We start from the raw sequence: 14628 nt of genomic DNA, 5'->3' as shown, positions 1-14628 counted from the left end.
TGTCTGTAGAGTCTTCCATTTACTGGATATTTTTTCTTTATGATCGTAACATTAGTTAATCAAAAACAACTGGGCTACAGATCTGATCTTTCAAATTAGCTCACAGTTACACATGTGTTCCATCTGAGTGAGAAATATGCAGACTCTGTCATCTTACCTATTTGTTACTCATCTGTCTTCTATCATCTTATCTACTAATTATAATAAAGTAATACAACTGTGGGCTGCCAAACATGAACTCAGGTTCAAATAAAAATCTGTAACCAGCAGTGATACTTCCCACAGGAGTACCTCTGTGTTATAGGGAGAATTTTGCAACTTATATCTTTTTTGGCCACATGCCCTATCTTCCACCTTTGCTAGAAGAGGGACCAGTTTAATAGGTTGGTTCTCTGCTAATATTGTTTCCCAGTACTTCACACTGTTAAAAGTTATGCAGCAAGGTGGTCTTAAACCATTTCTTACAAAATGGCTAATTAAGTCACTACAACTCAGCTACCTGGCCACCACGATGTGAAACTGTATCATGGTAGAAAACAAAACAAAACAAAACAGCTTCACTCTGCTCTTCAGTAGTAAATACTCATTATAAATGAGGTTAATAAAAGAACTCAAAGAGTGATAAATCTGTTGAAGACTGAAATCTTATAGCCATTCAGTCAACTCTTAAATATTAGTGTTGGTAAGAAAAGGGCACAGGTATTCCAGACAACGAAAAATTCAATACGTATTTTTATTAACATTATTATTAATTCAATATGTATTTAAATTGTTGACATTATTATTAATTCAATATGTATTTAAATTATTGACATTGCATTAGTGTGTGCCTGACATTTGAGAAATTAAAGAATTCTTAACTAAAGAAGGAAGCCACATGAAGTCAAATACAAGAAGCCATGGAAAAGTACTCCTAGAGATAATGTCTCCACGTTAGGGATGGGTAATACTTTCCATTCTGTTCTCCCTTCACGTTCATTTGTTTACCTGGCCCATGAGAGCTTCACAAACGTGAGTGAGGCAAGGGAGATGAGGGAATTAGGTATTTCTGTTTTGAAGTGTGTTTGGGGATAGCCAAGGCAGAGCTATGCCAACTGAAGAGGAGTCTCCAAGGTGTCTGTTGACACCTGAACACAACTGGCCACAACTGGCCTCTTGCTAAGGCTCCTGGCAACTCCAGCTCTTCACCTTGGTAGTTTTTTCTGTAACACATCTAGATGGGCTGCAGGCCAACTACTGTTAGTATTTATCTATGTGTGTAGGGGTGTGTGTGTGTGTGTGTGTGTGTGTGTGTGTGTGTGTGTGTGTGTGTGTGTGTGTGTGTGGAGAGGGAGAGGGAGAGGGAGAGAGGGAGAGAGGGAGAGAGGGAGAGAGGGAGAGAGGGAGAGAGGGAGAGAGGGGGAGAGAGAGAGAGAGAGAGAGAGAGAGAGGGAACAGACTCTCTGGATAAATAACTATAGAAGCCTGAATACTACAGCCCTCACAATTGCACTATGGTCTATTTCCCAAAGGAAACACTAAACTTATTGGTATCTTCTTTGTCAATCATGGAAATAGCATGCTGCCTATGTAGCTGAATTCAGGGACAACTAATTCTGGCCTGTTGATGAAAATCTTTGGTCATGTTCCAGATTTTTCTAATGCAGGCTGATCAGTAGACTTTAAGCCTTACCTTTACAAGAACACTGAGTGTTCTGAACTAGCACATAAGAACTACTAGATCTTCTGTTTCAATTTCATAATCTATTATAATGAAAGCAATTCTCAGAAGAGCAGAAATACAAGAGAGGCAGCATTGTATACAGAGCTTTCGGTCCTAGCTCAGCAGCTTGCTGAGCTGCACTACCTGGAACAAATTAAATAAGCTCCTGTCTGTTTCCTCATCTGTACAATGAGAAAGTTGGATTCAGATTTTAAGATATCATGGACCAATAAAAGTTTTAAAAACAAAGAAGGCAGCAATGACACAGCTGCCAATTTTTTTTTGGCCAGGTATGGACATAAAAACAAAAACCATAAACCTATCATTTACTGTCACTATCATTTCATAAAATACAGAATGGGTCTAACTCCTCAAAATTAGGAGGATGTATCTTATAATAAGAAGCAATCATTTAAATGGAAAAAGTTTAGCTTTAAAAATCTCATGGCCTGTTGTCTTTATTTTCCTCACTTCACCATGGACCAGTAAAAACGCTTCACTGGTGAGGGCACGGTCTATAGGTCAATGTTTGGGAACCCCTGGGCTAGGTAATTTTCAAGGTCCAAGGCTCAAACACTAAAATTCTAACTTTAGGTGCTCTGTTGTATTTCTTTCATTCTATATTATAGTCTAGAGTAGATGCCTCAGTAAAGGACAGCAGAGATGCTTAGATTTTTGAAGATCAGAAATATATGTAAAACAATTTGAGAAACAGTAACTAGAATAAGCTTCAATTTACTGGAGAAAATATACACTACTACAGATTCAACTTCATCAATATTAATGAACCAGTCACTGGACACTTACACTTATTAAGCTCATTTTACAGATGAGGAAATTGAGGCAAAGGGAAGCTAAACAGCTTGTCAAAGACACACCGCCTCAGTAGCCAGAATTGGAACTCCAATCTGTGACTCCATTTTTTGGTAATACTCAAAAGAAAAAGATTGTATTTAGATTTTAAGCGTCACTTCCCCTTTCATAAGTGAGTGACAGTTTAAATTTTAGAAGTTGCCCAGAGTAAAAAGCTTTCCTATTTTACTTTCCCAAATATTGCCTTTTGAACACAAACATAAATACTGGCAGGGCTTTTCTAATATAAAGAGAGGAAAAATGCCTGTTAGTTTGGTCACTTAGTTTTCTCCAAAAGCTGACAAGATGGCAAATTTAGAATTTTTAAAGGACAAATACTTACAGATTTCCTCTTTTTCTCTTAAGAAGAACCCGTGTATCTTTCGTGACTCCAATCTGCAATAAGAGACAACATTTATGTATAGTGACATGAGAAAAGATCCCCTTTAAAAAGAAACCTCGGACTTCCCTGGTGGCGCAGTGGTTAAGAATCTTCCTGCCAGCGCAGGGGACACTGGTTCAAGCCCTGGTCCGGGAAGATCCCACATGCTGCAGAGCAACTAAGCCCGTGCACCACAACTACTCAGCCTGCGCTCTAGAGCCCGCAAACCACAACTACTGAGCCCGCGTGCCACAACTACTGTAGCCCACGCACACAGAGCCCGTGTTCCGCAGCAAGAAAAGCCACCGCAATGAGAAGCCTACGCACCGCAACAAAGAGTAGCCCCCGCTCGCCACAACTAGACAAAGCCTGCACACAGCAACGAAGACCGAATGCACCCAAAAATAAAAATAAATACATTTTAAAAAATAAATAACTAAATAAAAAGAAACCTCACATGCTGTTTCACATTACCTGTGCATGACAAGCCAGGTAGTTCATAAGCCAGGTACCAAAGGAAAAACAAGAAATGACTAAAAGCCGTGCTATTGGGGATCTCACAAAAGTAACTGAGCCTGGCTCAAAGAAACAATATTCAAAATTCTACAAGTGGGGTTTACCCCAGGAATGCAAGGATTCTTCAATATATGCAAATCAATCAGTGTGATACACCATATTAACAAACTGAAGGAGAAAAACCATATGATCACCTCAATAGATGCAGAAAAAGCTTCTGACAAAATTCCACACCGATTTATGATAAAAACCTCCAGAAAGTGGGCATAGAGGGAACCTATCTCAACATAATAAAGGCCATATATCACAAACCCATAGCCAAATTGTTCTCAATGGTGAAAAACTGAAACCATGGCCTCTAAGATCAGGAACAAGACAAGGTTGTCCACTCTCATCACTGTTATTCAACATAGTTCTGGAAGTTTTAGCCACAGCAATCAGAGAAGAAAAAGAAATAAAAGGAATCCAAATTGGAAAAGAAGAAGTAAAGCTGTCACTGTTTGCAGATGACATGATACTATACATAGAGAATCCTAAACATGCTACCAGAAAACTGCTAGAGCTAATCAATGAACTTGGTAAAGTAGCAAGATACAAAATTAATGCACAGAAATCTCTTGCATTCCTATATACGAAGGATGAAAAATCTGAAAGAAAAATTAAGGAAACATTCCCATTTATCACTGCAACAAAAAGAATAAAATACCAAAGTGAGACAGTGGCATGGACATATATACACTACCAAACGTAAAATAGATAGCTAGTGGGAAGCAGCCGCATAGCACAGGGAGATCATCTAGGTGGTTTGTGACCACCTAGAGGGGTGGGATAGGGAGGGTGGGAGGGAGGGAGACGCAAGAGGGAAGAGATATGGGAACATATGCATATGAATAACTGATTCACTATGTTATAAAGCAGAAACTAACACACCATTGTAAAGCAATTATACGCCAATAAAGATGTTTAAAAAAAAAACACCTAGGAATAAACCTACCTAAGGAGACAAAAGACCTGTATGTGGAAAACTATAAGACACTGATGAAAGAAATTAAAGATGATACAAACAGATGGAGATATATACCATGTTCTTGGATTAGAAGAATCAACATTGTGAAAATGACTACATTACCCAAAGCAATCTACTTTTCAGTGCAATCCCTACCAAACTACCAATGGCATTTTTCACAGAAGTAGAACAAAAAATTTCACGATTTATATAGAAAAACAAAAGACCCCAAATAGCCAAAGCAATCTTGAGAACACAGAACGGAGCTGGAGGAATCAGGCTCCCAGATTTCAGACTATACTACAAACCTACAGTAATCAAGACAGTATGGTACTGGCACAAAAACAGAAATATAGATCAATGGAACAGATAGTAAGCCCAGAGATAAACCCACGCATGTGTGCTCACCTTATTTTTGATAAAGGAAGCAAGAATATACAATGGAGAAAAGACAGCCTCTTCAATAAGTGGTACTGGGAAAACTGGACAGCTACAAGTACCATTATATTTTAGAATGATGATAATCAATTTTAGCCAAACAGAAAATCTTTCATTTTACTCCTAAGTCAAAAATTATTCTTTTCAATGCTAGAAGAACATATAAATTGTATATCCATGACAACAATGAATATTTCTTTATGTAGTTAAATCTGCAGTATTCAGGGGTAAGTTCTTTGTTTCACTTTCTAAGTTTTGAAGCAATGTTTATTTATACTATACCCACTGTCTTTACCCTAGCTCAAAGACAGAGTCTAGTTTGAATGTGAAGAGAAATACTTCAACTCTAGCTAAGAATTCTATTATCACTCTTTCTGTTACTTAACTTCTCCCCTTATAATTAGTATGATAAATTATGTATATAAATTATATATATACACATACACACATATAGTTTTATCATTAGTATGGTTTTATATATATCACACATACACACAATTTGCATAGCACACATATGTAAATTGTGTGGTATAAAAATGACAAGTACCTAACCTACAATATAAGTACCAGACTTCACCTGGGATGGGAAGATAAACCACATGCATAGAGATTCCATTCCTTACTTCAAAAGTTGCACACTTTCAGAACGGAAATAGGCTTTAAAATGAGAGTAATGAACTAGTCTCTAAAAACAAACTCTCCTCCCTCTCCCCTCCAAATGGACTAAAATAGGGTCTACTTTCTAGAACATTAGGAAAGCATCTTATATGCTTCCCTACACAGCAAAATTAAGAATTTCTTTCTAATCAGTATTGATTAGTTTTACTCTTAAGGTGAATGTGGGGCTTCCCTGGTGGCGCAGTGGTTGAGAGTCCACCTGCCAATGCAGGGGACACGGGTTCGTGCCCCGGTCCGGGAAGATCCCACATGCCGCGGAGCGGCTGGGCCTGTGAGCCATGGCCGCTGAGCCTGCGCGTCCGGAGCCTGTGCTCCGCAACGGGAGAGGCCAAAACAGTGAGAGGCCCGCATACTGAAAAAAAAAAAAAGATGAATGTGAGACTATTAGAAAACAAAAAAAGGTGCACTATCCCTATCCTTTTGATTACCTTGGATGAAACTACCAACAGTATCAAGAGGGAAAGGCACATTCTTTTAAAAGCTCTCAATAGAACAACTGCATTTAAATAAGAATTTTTTAAAGCAACAAATATCAAAAATCTACTTGTAAGACCCACCTAAGATACAGCTTGACCATTAGGAAACAACCACTGGGAAAGAAAAGTTTTAATAGATGAAAATTGCTGTCACATTGATAATTCTTGACTCAGGACCAGCAATCTTTTTTTTTTTTTGTAATTTTTAAATTTTATTTTATTTATTTATTTATACAGCAGGTACTTATTAGTCATCAATTTTATACACATCAGTGTATGCATGTCAATCCCAATCGTCCAATTCAGCACACCCCATCCACACCCCCCCGCGGCTTTCCCCCCTTGGTGTCCATACGTTTGTTCTCTACATCTGTGTCTCAATTTCTGCCCTGCAAACCATTTTTCTAGGTTCCACATACATGCGCTAATATACAATATTTGTTTTTCTCTTTCTGACTTACTTCACTCTGTATGACAGTCTTTAGATCCATCCACGTCTCAACAAATGACTCAGTTTCATTCCTTTTTATGGCTGAGTAATATTCCATTGTATGTATGTATGACATCTTCTTTATCCATTCATCTGTCGATGGGCATTTAGGTTGCTTCCATGACCTGGCTATTGTAAATAGTACTGCAGTGAACGTTGGCGTGCATGTGTCTTTTTGAATTATGGTTTTCTCTGGGTATATGCCCAGAAGTGTAATTACTGGATCATATGGCAATTCTATTTTTAGTTTTTGAAGCAAACTCCATACTGCTCTCCACAGTGGCTGTATCAATTTACATTCCCACCAACAGTGCAAGAGGGTTCCCTTTTCTCCACACCCTCTCCAGCATTTGCTGTTTGTAGATTTTCTGATGATGCCCATTCTAACTGGTGTGAGGTGATACCTCACTGTAGTTTTCATTTGCATTTCTCTAATAATTAGTGATGTTGAGCAGCTTTTCATGTGCTTCTTGGCCATTTTTATGACTTCTTTGGAGAAATGTCTATTTAGGTCTTCTGCCCATTTTTGGATTGGGTTGTTTGTTTCTTTAATATTGAGATGCATGAGCTCTTTATATACTTTGGAGATTAATCCTTTGTCGGTTGATTCATTTGCAAATATTCTCTCTCATTCTGAGGGTTGTCTTTTCATCTTGTCTATGGTTTCCTTTGCTGTGCAAAAGCTTTTAAGTTTGATTAGGTCCCATTTGTTTATTTTTGTTTTTATTACCATTACTCTAGGAGGTGGATCAAAAAAGATCTTGCTGTGATTTATGTCAAAGAGTGTTCTTCCTATGTTTTCCTCTAAGAGTTTTATAGTATCCGGTCTTACATTTAGGTCTTGAATCCATTTTGAGTTTATTTTTGTGTATGGTGTTAGGGAGTGATCTAATTTCATTCTTTACATGTAGCTGTCCAGTTTTCCCAGCACCATTGATTGAAGAGACTGTCTTTTCTCCATTGTATATCCTTGCCTCCTTTATCACAGATGAGTTGACCATAGGTGCGTGGGTTTATCTCTGGGCTTTCTATCTTGTTCCATTGATCTATGTTTCTGTTTTTGTGCCAGTACCATATTGTCTTGATTACTGTAGCTTTGTAGTATAGTCTGAAGTCAAGGAGTCTGATTCCGCCAGCTAGGTTTTTTCCCCTCAAGACTGCTTTGGCTATTCGGGGTCTTTGTATCTCCATACAAATTTTAAGATTTTTTGTTCTAGTTCTGTAAAAAATGCCATTGGTAATTTGATAGGGATTGCATTCAATCTGTAGATTGCTTTGGGTAGTATAGTCATTTTCACAATCTTGATTCTTCCAATCCAAGAACATGGTATATCTCTCCATCTGTTGGTATCATCTTTAATTTCTTTCATCAGTGTCTTATAGTTTTCTGCATACAGGTCTTTTGTCTCCCTGGGTAGATTTATTCCAAGGTATTTTATTCTTTTTGTTGCAATGGTAAATGGGAGTGTTTCCTTAATTTCTCTTTCAGATTTTTCATCATTAGTGTAAAGGAATGCAAGAGATTTCTGTGCATTAATTTTGCATCTTGCTACTTTACCAAGTTCATTGATTAGCTCTAGCAGTTTTCTGGTGGCATCTTTAGGATTCTCTATGTATAGTATCATGTCATCTGCAGACAGTGACAGCTTTACTTCTTCTTTTCCAATTTGGAATCCTTTTATTTCTTTTTCTTCTCTGATTGCCGTGGCTAGGACTTCCAAAACTATGTTGAATAATAGTGGTGAGAGTGGATATCCTTGTCTTGTTCCTGATCTTAGAGCAAATGCTTTCAGTTGTTCACCATTGAGAATGATGTTTGCTGTGGCTTTGTCATATATGGCCTTTATTATGCTGAGGTAGGTTCCCTCTAGGCCCACTTTCTGGAGAGTTTTTATCATAAGTGGGTGTTGAATTTTGTCAAAAGCTTTTCTCTGCATCTATTGAGACGATCATATGGTTTTTATTTTTTATTTTATTTTTTTTTTGCGGTACGCGGGCCTCTCACTGTTGTGGCCTCTCCCTTTGCGGAGCACAGGCTCCGGAGGCGCAGGCTCAGCGGCCATGGTTCACGGGCCCAGCTGCTCCACGGTATGTGGGATCTTCCCAGACCGGGGCACGAACCTGCGTCCCCTGCATCGGCAGGTGGACTCTCAACCACTGTGCCACCAGGGAAGCCCGATCATATGGTTTTTATTCTTCCATTTGTTAATATGGTGTATCACATTGATTGATTTGCATATATTGAAGAATCCTTGCATCCCTCAGATAAATCCCACTTGATCATGGTGTAATGATCCTTTTAATGTGTTGTTGCATTCTGTTTGATAGTAGTTTGTTGAGGATTTTTGCACCTATATTCATCATGATATTGGTCTGTAATTTTCTTTTTCGTAGTATCTTTGTCTGCTTTTGCTATCAGGGTAATGGTGGCCTCATAGAATGAGTTTGGGAGTGTTCCTTCCTCCACAAGTTTTTGGAAGAGTTTGAGAAGGATGGGTGTTAGCTCTTCTCTAAATGTTTGAAAGAATTCACCTGTGAAGCCATCTGGTCCCTGACTTTTGTTTCTTGGAAGATTTTTAATCATAGTTTCAATTTCATTACTTGTGATTGGTCTGCTCATATTTTCTATTTCTTCCTGGTTCACTCTTGGAAGGTTATACCTTTCTAAAAATGTGTCCATTTCTTCCATGTTGTCAATTTTATTGGGATAGAGTTGCTTGTAGTATTCTCTTAGGATGCTTTGTATTTCTGTGGTGTCTTTTGTAACTTCTCCTTTTTCATTTCTAATTTTATTGCTTTGAGTCCTCTCCCTCTGTCTCTTGATGAGTCTGGCTAATGGTTTATCAATTTTGTTTATCTTCTCAAGAACCAGCTTTTAGATTTATTGATCTTTGCTATTGTTTTCTTTGTTTCTATTTATTTCTGCTCTGACCTTTATGATTTCTTTCCTTCTGCTAACTTTGGGTTTTGTTTGTTCTTCTTTCTCTACTTCCTTTAGGTGTAAGGTTAGATTGTTTATTTGAGATTTTTCTTGTTTCTTGAGGTAGGCTTGTATAGCTATAAACTTCCCTCTTAGAACTGCTTCTGCTACATCCCATAGGTTTCTGGATCATCGTGTTTGCATTGTCATTTGTCTCTAGGTATTTTTTGATTTCCTCTTTGATTTCTTCAGTGATCTCTTGGTTATTTAATAATGTACTGTTTAGCCTCCATGTGTTTGTGTTTTTTACATTTTTTTCCCCTGTAATTCATTTCTAATCTCACAATGTTGTGGTCAGAAAAGATGCTTGATACGATTTCAATTTTCTTAAATTTACTGAGGCTTGATTTGTGACCCAAGATGTGATCTATCCTGGAGAATGTTCCGTGTGCACTTGAGAAGAAAGTGTAATCTGCTGTTTTTGGATGGAATGTCCTATAAATATCAATTCAATCTATCTGGTCTATTGTGCCATTTAAAGCTTCTGTTTCCTTGTTTATTTTCATTTTGGATGATCTGTCCATTGGTGTAAGTGAGGTGTTAAAGTCCCCCACTATTATTGGGTTACTGTCGATTTCCTCTTTTATAGCTGTTAGCAGTTGCCTTATGTATCGAGGTGCTCCTATGTTGGGTGCATATATATTTATAATTGTTATATCTTCTTCTTGGATTGATCCCTTGATCATTATGTAGTATCCTTCCTTGTCTCTTGTAACATTCTTCATTTTAAAGTCTATTTTATCTGATATGAGTATTGCTACTCCAGCTTTCTTTTGATTTCCATTTGCATGGAATATCTTTTTCCATCCCCCACTTTCAGTCTGTATGTGTCCCTAGGTCTGAAGTGGGTCTCTTGTAGACAGCATATAGATGGGTCTTGTTTCTGTATCCATGCAGCTAGCCTGTGTCTTTTGTTTGGAGCATTTAATCCACTCACGTTTAAGGTAATTATCAATATATATGTTCCTATGACCATTTTCTTAATTGTTTTGGGTTTGTGTTTGTAGGTCCTTTTCTTCTCTTGTGTTTCCCACTTAGAGAAGTTCCTTTAGCCTTTGTTGTAGAGCTGGTTTGGTGGTGCTGAATTCTCTTAGTTTTTGCTTGTCTGTAAAGCTTTGATTTCTCCATCGAATATGAATGAGATCCTTGTCAGGTAGAGTAATCTTGGTTGTAGGTTCTTCCCTTTCATCACTTTAAGTATATCATGCCACTCCCTTCTGGCTTGTAGAGTTTCTGCTGAGAAATCAGCTGTTAACCTTCTGGGAGTTCTCATGTATGTTATTTGTCATTTTTCCCTTGCTGCTTTCAATAATTTTTCTTTGTCTTTAAATTTTGCCAATTTGATTACTATGTGTCTTGGCATGTTTCTCCTTGGGTTTATCCTGTATGGGACTCTCTGCGCTTCCTGGACTTGGGTGGCTCTATTTCCTTTCCCATGTTAGGGAAGTTTTCAATTATAATCCCTTCAAATATTTTCTCTGGCCCTTTCTCTCTCTCTTCTCCTTCGGGACCCCTATAATGTGAATGCTGTTGCGTTTAATGTTGTCCCAGAGGTCTCTTAGGCTGTCTTCATTTCTTTTCATTCTTTTTTCTTTATTCTGTTCTGCAGCTGTGAATTCCACCATTCTGTCTTCCAGGTTACTTATCTGTTCTTCTGCCTCAGTTATTCTGCTATTGATTCCTTCTAGTGTAGTTTTCATTTCAGTTATTGTATTGTTCATCTCTGTTTGTTTGGTCTTTAATTCTTCTAGGTCTTTGTTAAACATTTCTTGCATCTTCTCGATCTTTGCCTTCGTTCTTTATCCGAGGTCCTGAATCATCATTATTCTGAATTCTTTTTCTGGAAGCTTGCCTATCTCCACTTAATTTAGATGTTTTTCTGGGGTTTTATCTTGTTCCTTCAACTAGTACATAGCCCTCTGCCTTTTCATCTTGTCTATCTTTGTGTGAATGTGGTTTTTGTTCCAAAGGCTGCAGGACTGTAGTTCTTCTTGCTTCTGCTGTCTGCCCTCTAGGACCAGCAATCTTATGATACTGAGTTTAGAAAATGTGTTGGACAAATCGATTGCATAATATCAAACATTGGACTTACCAAATTTCTTCCTTCCAAGTTTACTCAAGCAGTATGGTGATACATGGGTGATTCCGAATTCACAAGGCCTTTACTAAAATACTAAAGAACTGAATAATAGTTGAAAGAAGTATTTGTTAATTTAAGAGACCTTGACCAGAAATTACTGCTGTGTAACAAACCAAATGTTCCAAAAACTTGGACTATTTTTGCCAGAAGTTACATTTTCTTTTCAAAGGCATGACTCAATAAATATACATACAGAAAGCACTAACGTAATGAACAGTAAGCACTCATGAAGCAATAATGTTTTATTAATTTTTATTGGAGTATAGCTGCTTTACAGTGTTGTGTTAGTTTCTGCTGTACAGCAAAGTACAGTTCATGAAGCAATAATTTTAGAAGAAAAGTATTAGCATTTTTCTCTACATTAAAGATGAGATTGATAAACTACTTGAAAAAGAAAAATATATTTTTAGAAACACAGACTCTTAGAGCTGAAATATGGCCTGCTTCAACAATTCTCAAAGTATCTGGGGCCGCCAGTTCGTTGTAGTACTACTGTTTATGATATTACATCCCCCACTTTCATTTCTGCCAGGAATAATTTTTATTTGCTGAAACAGACAGCAATGCACTGGGGAGCCATCAAAAGTAGTGCCAATTAAGAATAAATTACTCATTGTTGCCAAATGTATACAGAAAGGCACTTTTTATCCTGTTGACAGAAGTGTAAATTGGTACAAGCTTTATAGAAAGCAATTTGGCAACAGGCATCCGGACACTTGAAGTCTTACATAACTCATGACCGAATAATTTCACTCTCTACTTCTACGAATAGCCTAAGGAAATAGTCCGAGATGCACACACACAAAAAATGTAGACAATAGTCACCACTGTGATATAAATAACAGAAAAACTAGAAACAACATCAAATGCCCAAGAGGAGATTGGTAAAATAATGATGTATCCTTATGACTGAATACTACACAGTCATCAAGTGCAGTGTTGTCAAAGATATTTAAGGAGGGCTTCCCTGGTGGCGCAGTGGTTGGGAATCCACCTGCCGATGCAGGGGACGCGGGTTCGTGCCCCGGTCCGGGAGGATCCCACATGCCGCCGAGCGGCTGGGCCTGTGAGCCATGGCCGCGGAGCCTGTGCTCCGCAACAGAAGAGGCCACAATAGTGAGAGGCCCGTGTACTGCAAAAAAAAAAAAAAAAAAAAAAAAAAAGATATTTAAGGATATGAGAAAACGGTCAAGATATATGAAGTGAAATTGGTTTAAGATGCAACTTAACCAAATATATGCAGGCTACAAGCTGAAATGTTAATCCCTGGGTTGTAGAATTATAGGTGATTTTTAGTTTTGTCCTTCTATTTTCCCCTACATTTTCTAAAACTTCTACAGTGAACATATTACTTTTATCATTCAATACATAAGTAGAAAATATAGCACCAGTCTCAACGAATTCTAGCGTGTGTCTGTGCATATATGCGTGTGTTGATAAGTGACAATCAGTATGGCCCTTAAGGCATTTGGCCCTATTCACGTGGTGAAGAGATGCTACAAAAGGAGCCAAAAGTTGACTTCAACCTCACTACGGAAAGAAGATTTGACACTTATGTTTTTAAACTAGACTCAAAGTAAAATAAACTTCTTTCGCTCATGTAATATGATCTATGAAGCGAGATAAAATGAGTGGGTTTTTTTCTTGCTGTAACTACAATGTTAAATGCTTCCTAAAGTTAAGCATCCCCGTGGTACCCTCTGTCAAAATGCGACTAACAAAAATTGACTACTACTGGCAAGTGAACAGACAATATCAAAAAGCCAGATAATCATGAGGGGTTCCATACAGATGGAAATACTGTGTCAATAATTTCCTTAAAGCCCAGAGTTCCACTCACTTATCGTATTAAAACAAACAGGAACTCAAATGCCAGATGATACCAGCCTAAGATTTAATAGGTATGAGAAGAGTCATACTGGCACTCCTCTGCCCCACAAGGAAACCATTTTTCAGCTAACCAGACCCAGCCCCCTAATGGGAATTGAGGCCTCCCAGATGAAGGTGTCATGGGCAAAAGGTACCAACTGGGTATCCCTTCTTTGCTTGCCACACGGGGGATGAGAGGGACGGTGAAGGGAGGGGATTTCAGAAGTCAGCTCTCCATCAGTACCCACTTGTTAACAATCTGAACTCTGGGACCAACTACTCAGAACTTTAGAGGATATCATTTTACCTAAGAATGTCTTGCTTCAGACGTTCCAATCAACTGTGGTATCAGCTTACTAATGTGTACTAGCTGACTTCAAAAAGCAGTAGGAGGCAGAAAAGGCTGAATCATTTCTTTCCCTCAAAGTTTTCATTTGAAAATGTTTCAGGCAACAGTAAAGTATCATTAAGTAATCTCACTTCCTGTAAGGCCCACACAGCTCTGTGTCCTGCAATAACCTCGACAGGGCCTAGCAGCACTGAGTTCACCATGCTCAAACTTCTAACAGGAACACAGCTGCTACACATACAATTCCACTGCAATATACGATAACACATTTACTGGAAAATTAACGGTTTTACTCCAAAGTAAAGGGAAAGCTACCTGTGGCTGCTGGTTACCTCAATTTGTGAGCTTAGCTTCAGAAGCACTGGCTCAACCCGACTGACTTAGTACTTGGAAATTTCCCAGCTTGCCTAGGTCTGTCCCCTGGTTTACACATGTTGTCCCAGAGTAATTCTTATCAGAGTGTCCCCCCGCCTTTTTGCAAAAACATCCGTAATGATGACCCCAGTAATAACCCTAACTCTGGTCGCACGGAGAACAAGGCAAGAATGTATGCCTACATCAGCAAAAGCCTTACCTTCACTACTGGAAAGACACTTCCAAGTACTAAGTCCTGACTGAATCCACAGTCATATACAAATGGGAAAATAAATGGAACAACCAGCTTTGTGCCATCTAACACACACACACACACACACACACACACACACACCCCTTTTCATTCCAAGTGTTTCAACGATATCAAATTACAAC

General features: G+C 38.3%; 1 protein-coding gene across 7 annotated transcripts in view; it reads right to left on the bottom strand.

The window, feature by feature from the left end:
* ACSL4 (acyl-CoA synthetase long chain family member 4) overlaps positions 1 to 14628 on the bottom strand; it is a 76298-nt gene that overhangs the window by 45033 nt on the left and 16637 nt on the right. For all 7 annotated transcript variants that reach the window (XM_067723867.1, XM_067723868.1, XM_067723869.1 and 4 more), the window contains exon 2: positions 2898 to 2950. The gene's annotated coding sequence lies outside the window, so the exon portion shown is untranslated. The remainder of the gene's footprint in view (positions 1 to 2897; positions 2951 to 14628) is intronic.

The sequence above is a fragment of the Pseudorca crassidens genome, chromosome X (assembly GCF_039906515.1).
Source record: "Pseudorca crassidens isolate mPseCra1 chromosome X, mPseCra1.hap1, whole genome shotgun sequence".
NCBI classification, from domain to species: Eukaryota; Metazoa; Chordata; class Mammalia; order Artiodactyla; family Delphinidae; genus Pseudorca; species Pseudorca crassidens.
The sequence above is the reverse complement of the archived record's forward strand: the minus strand, read 5'-3'. Positions and strand labels throughout refer to the sequence as shown.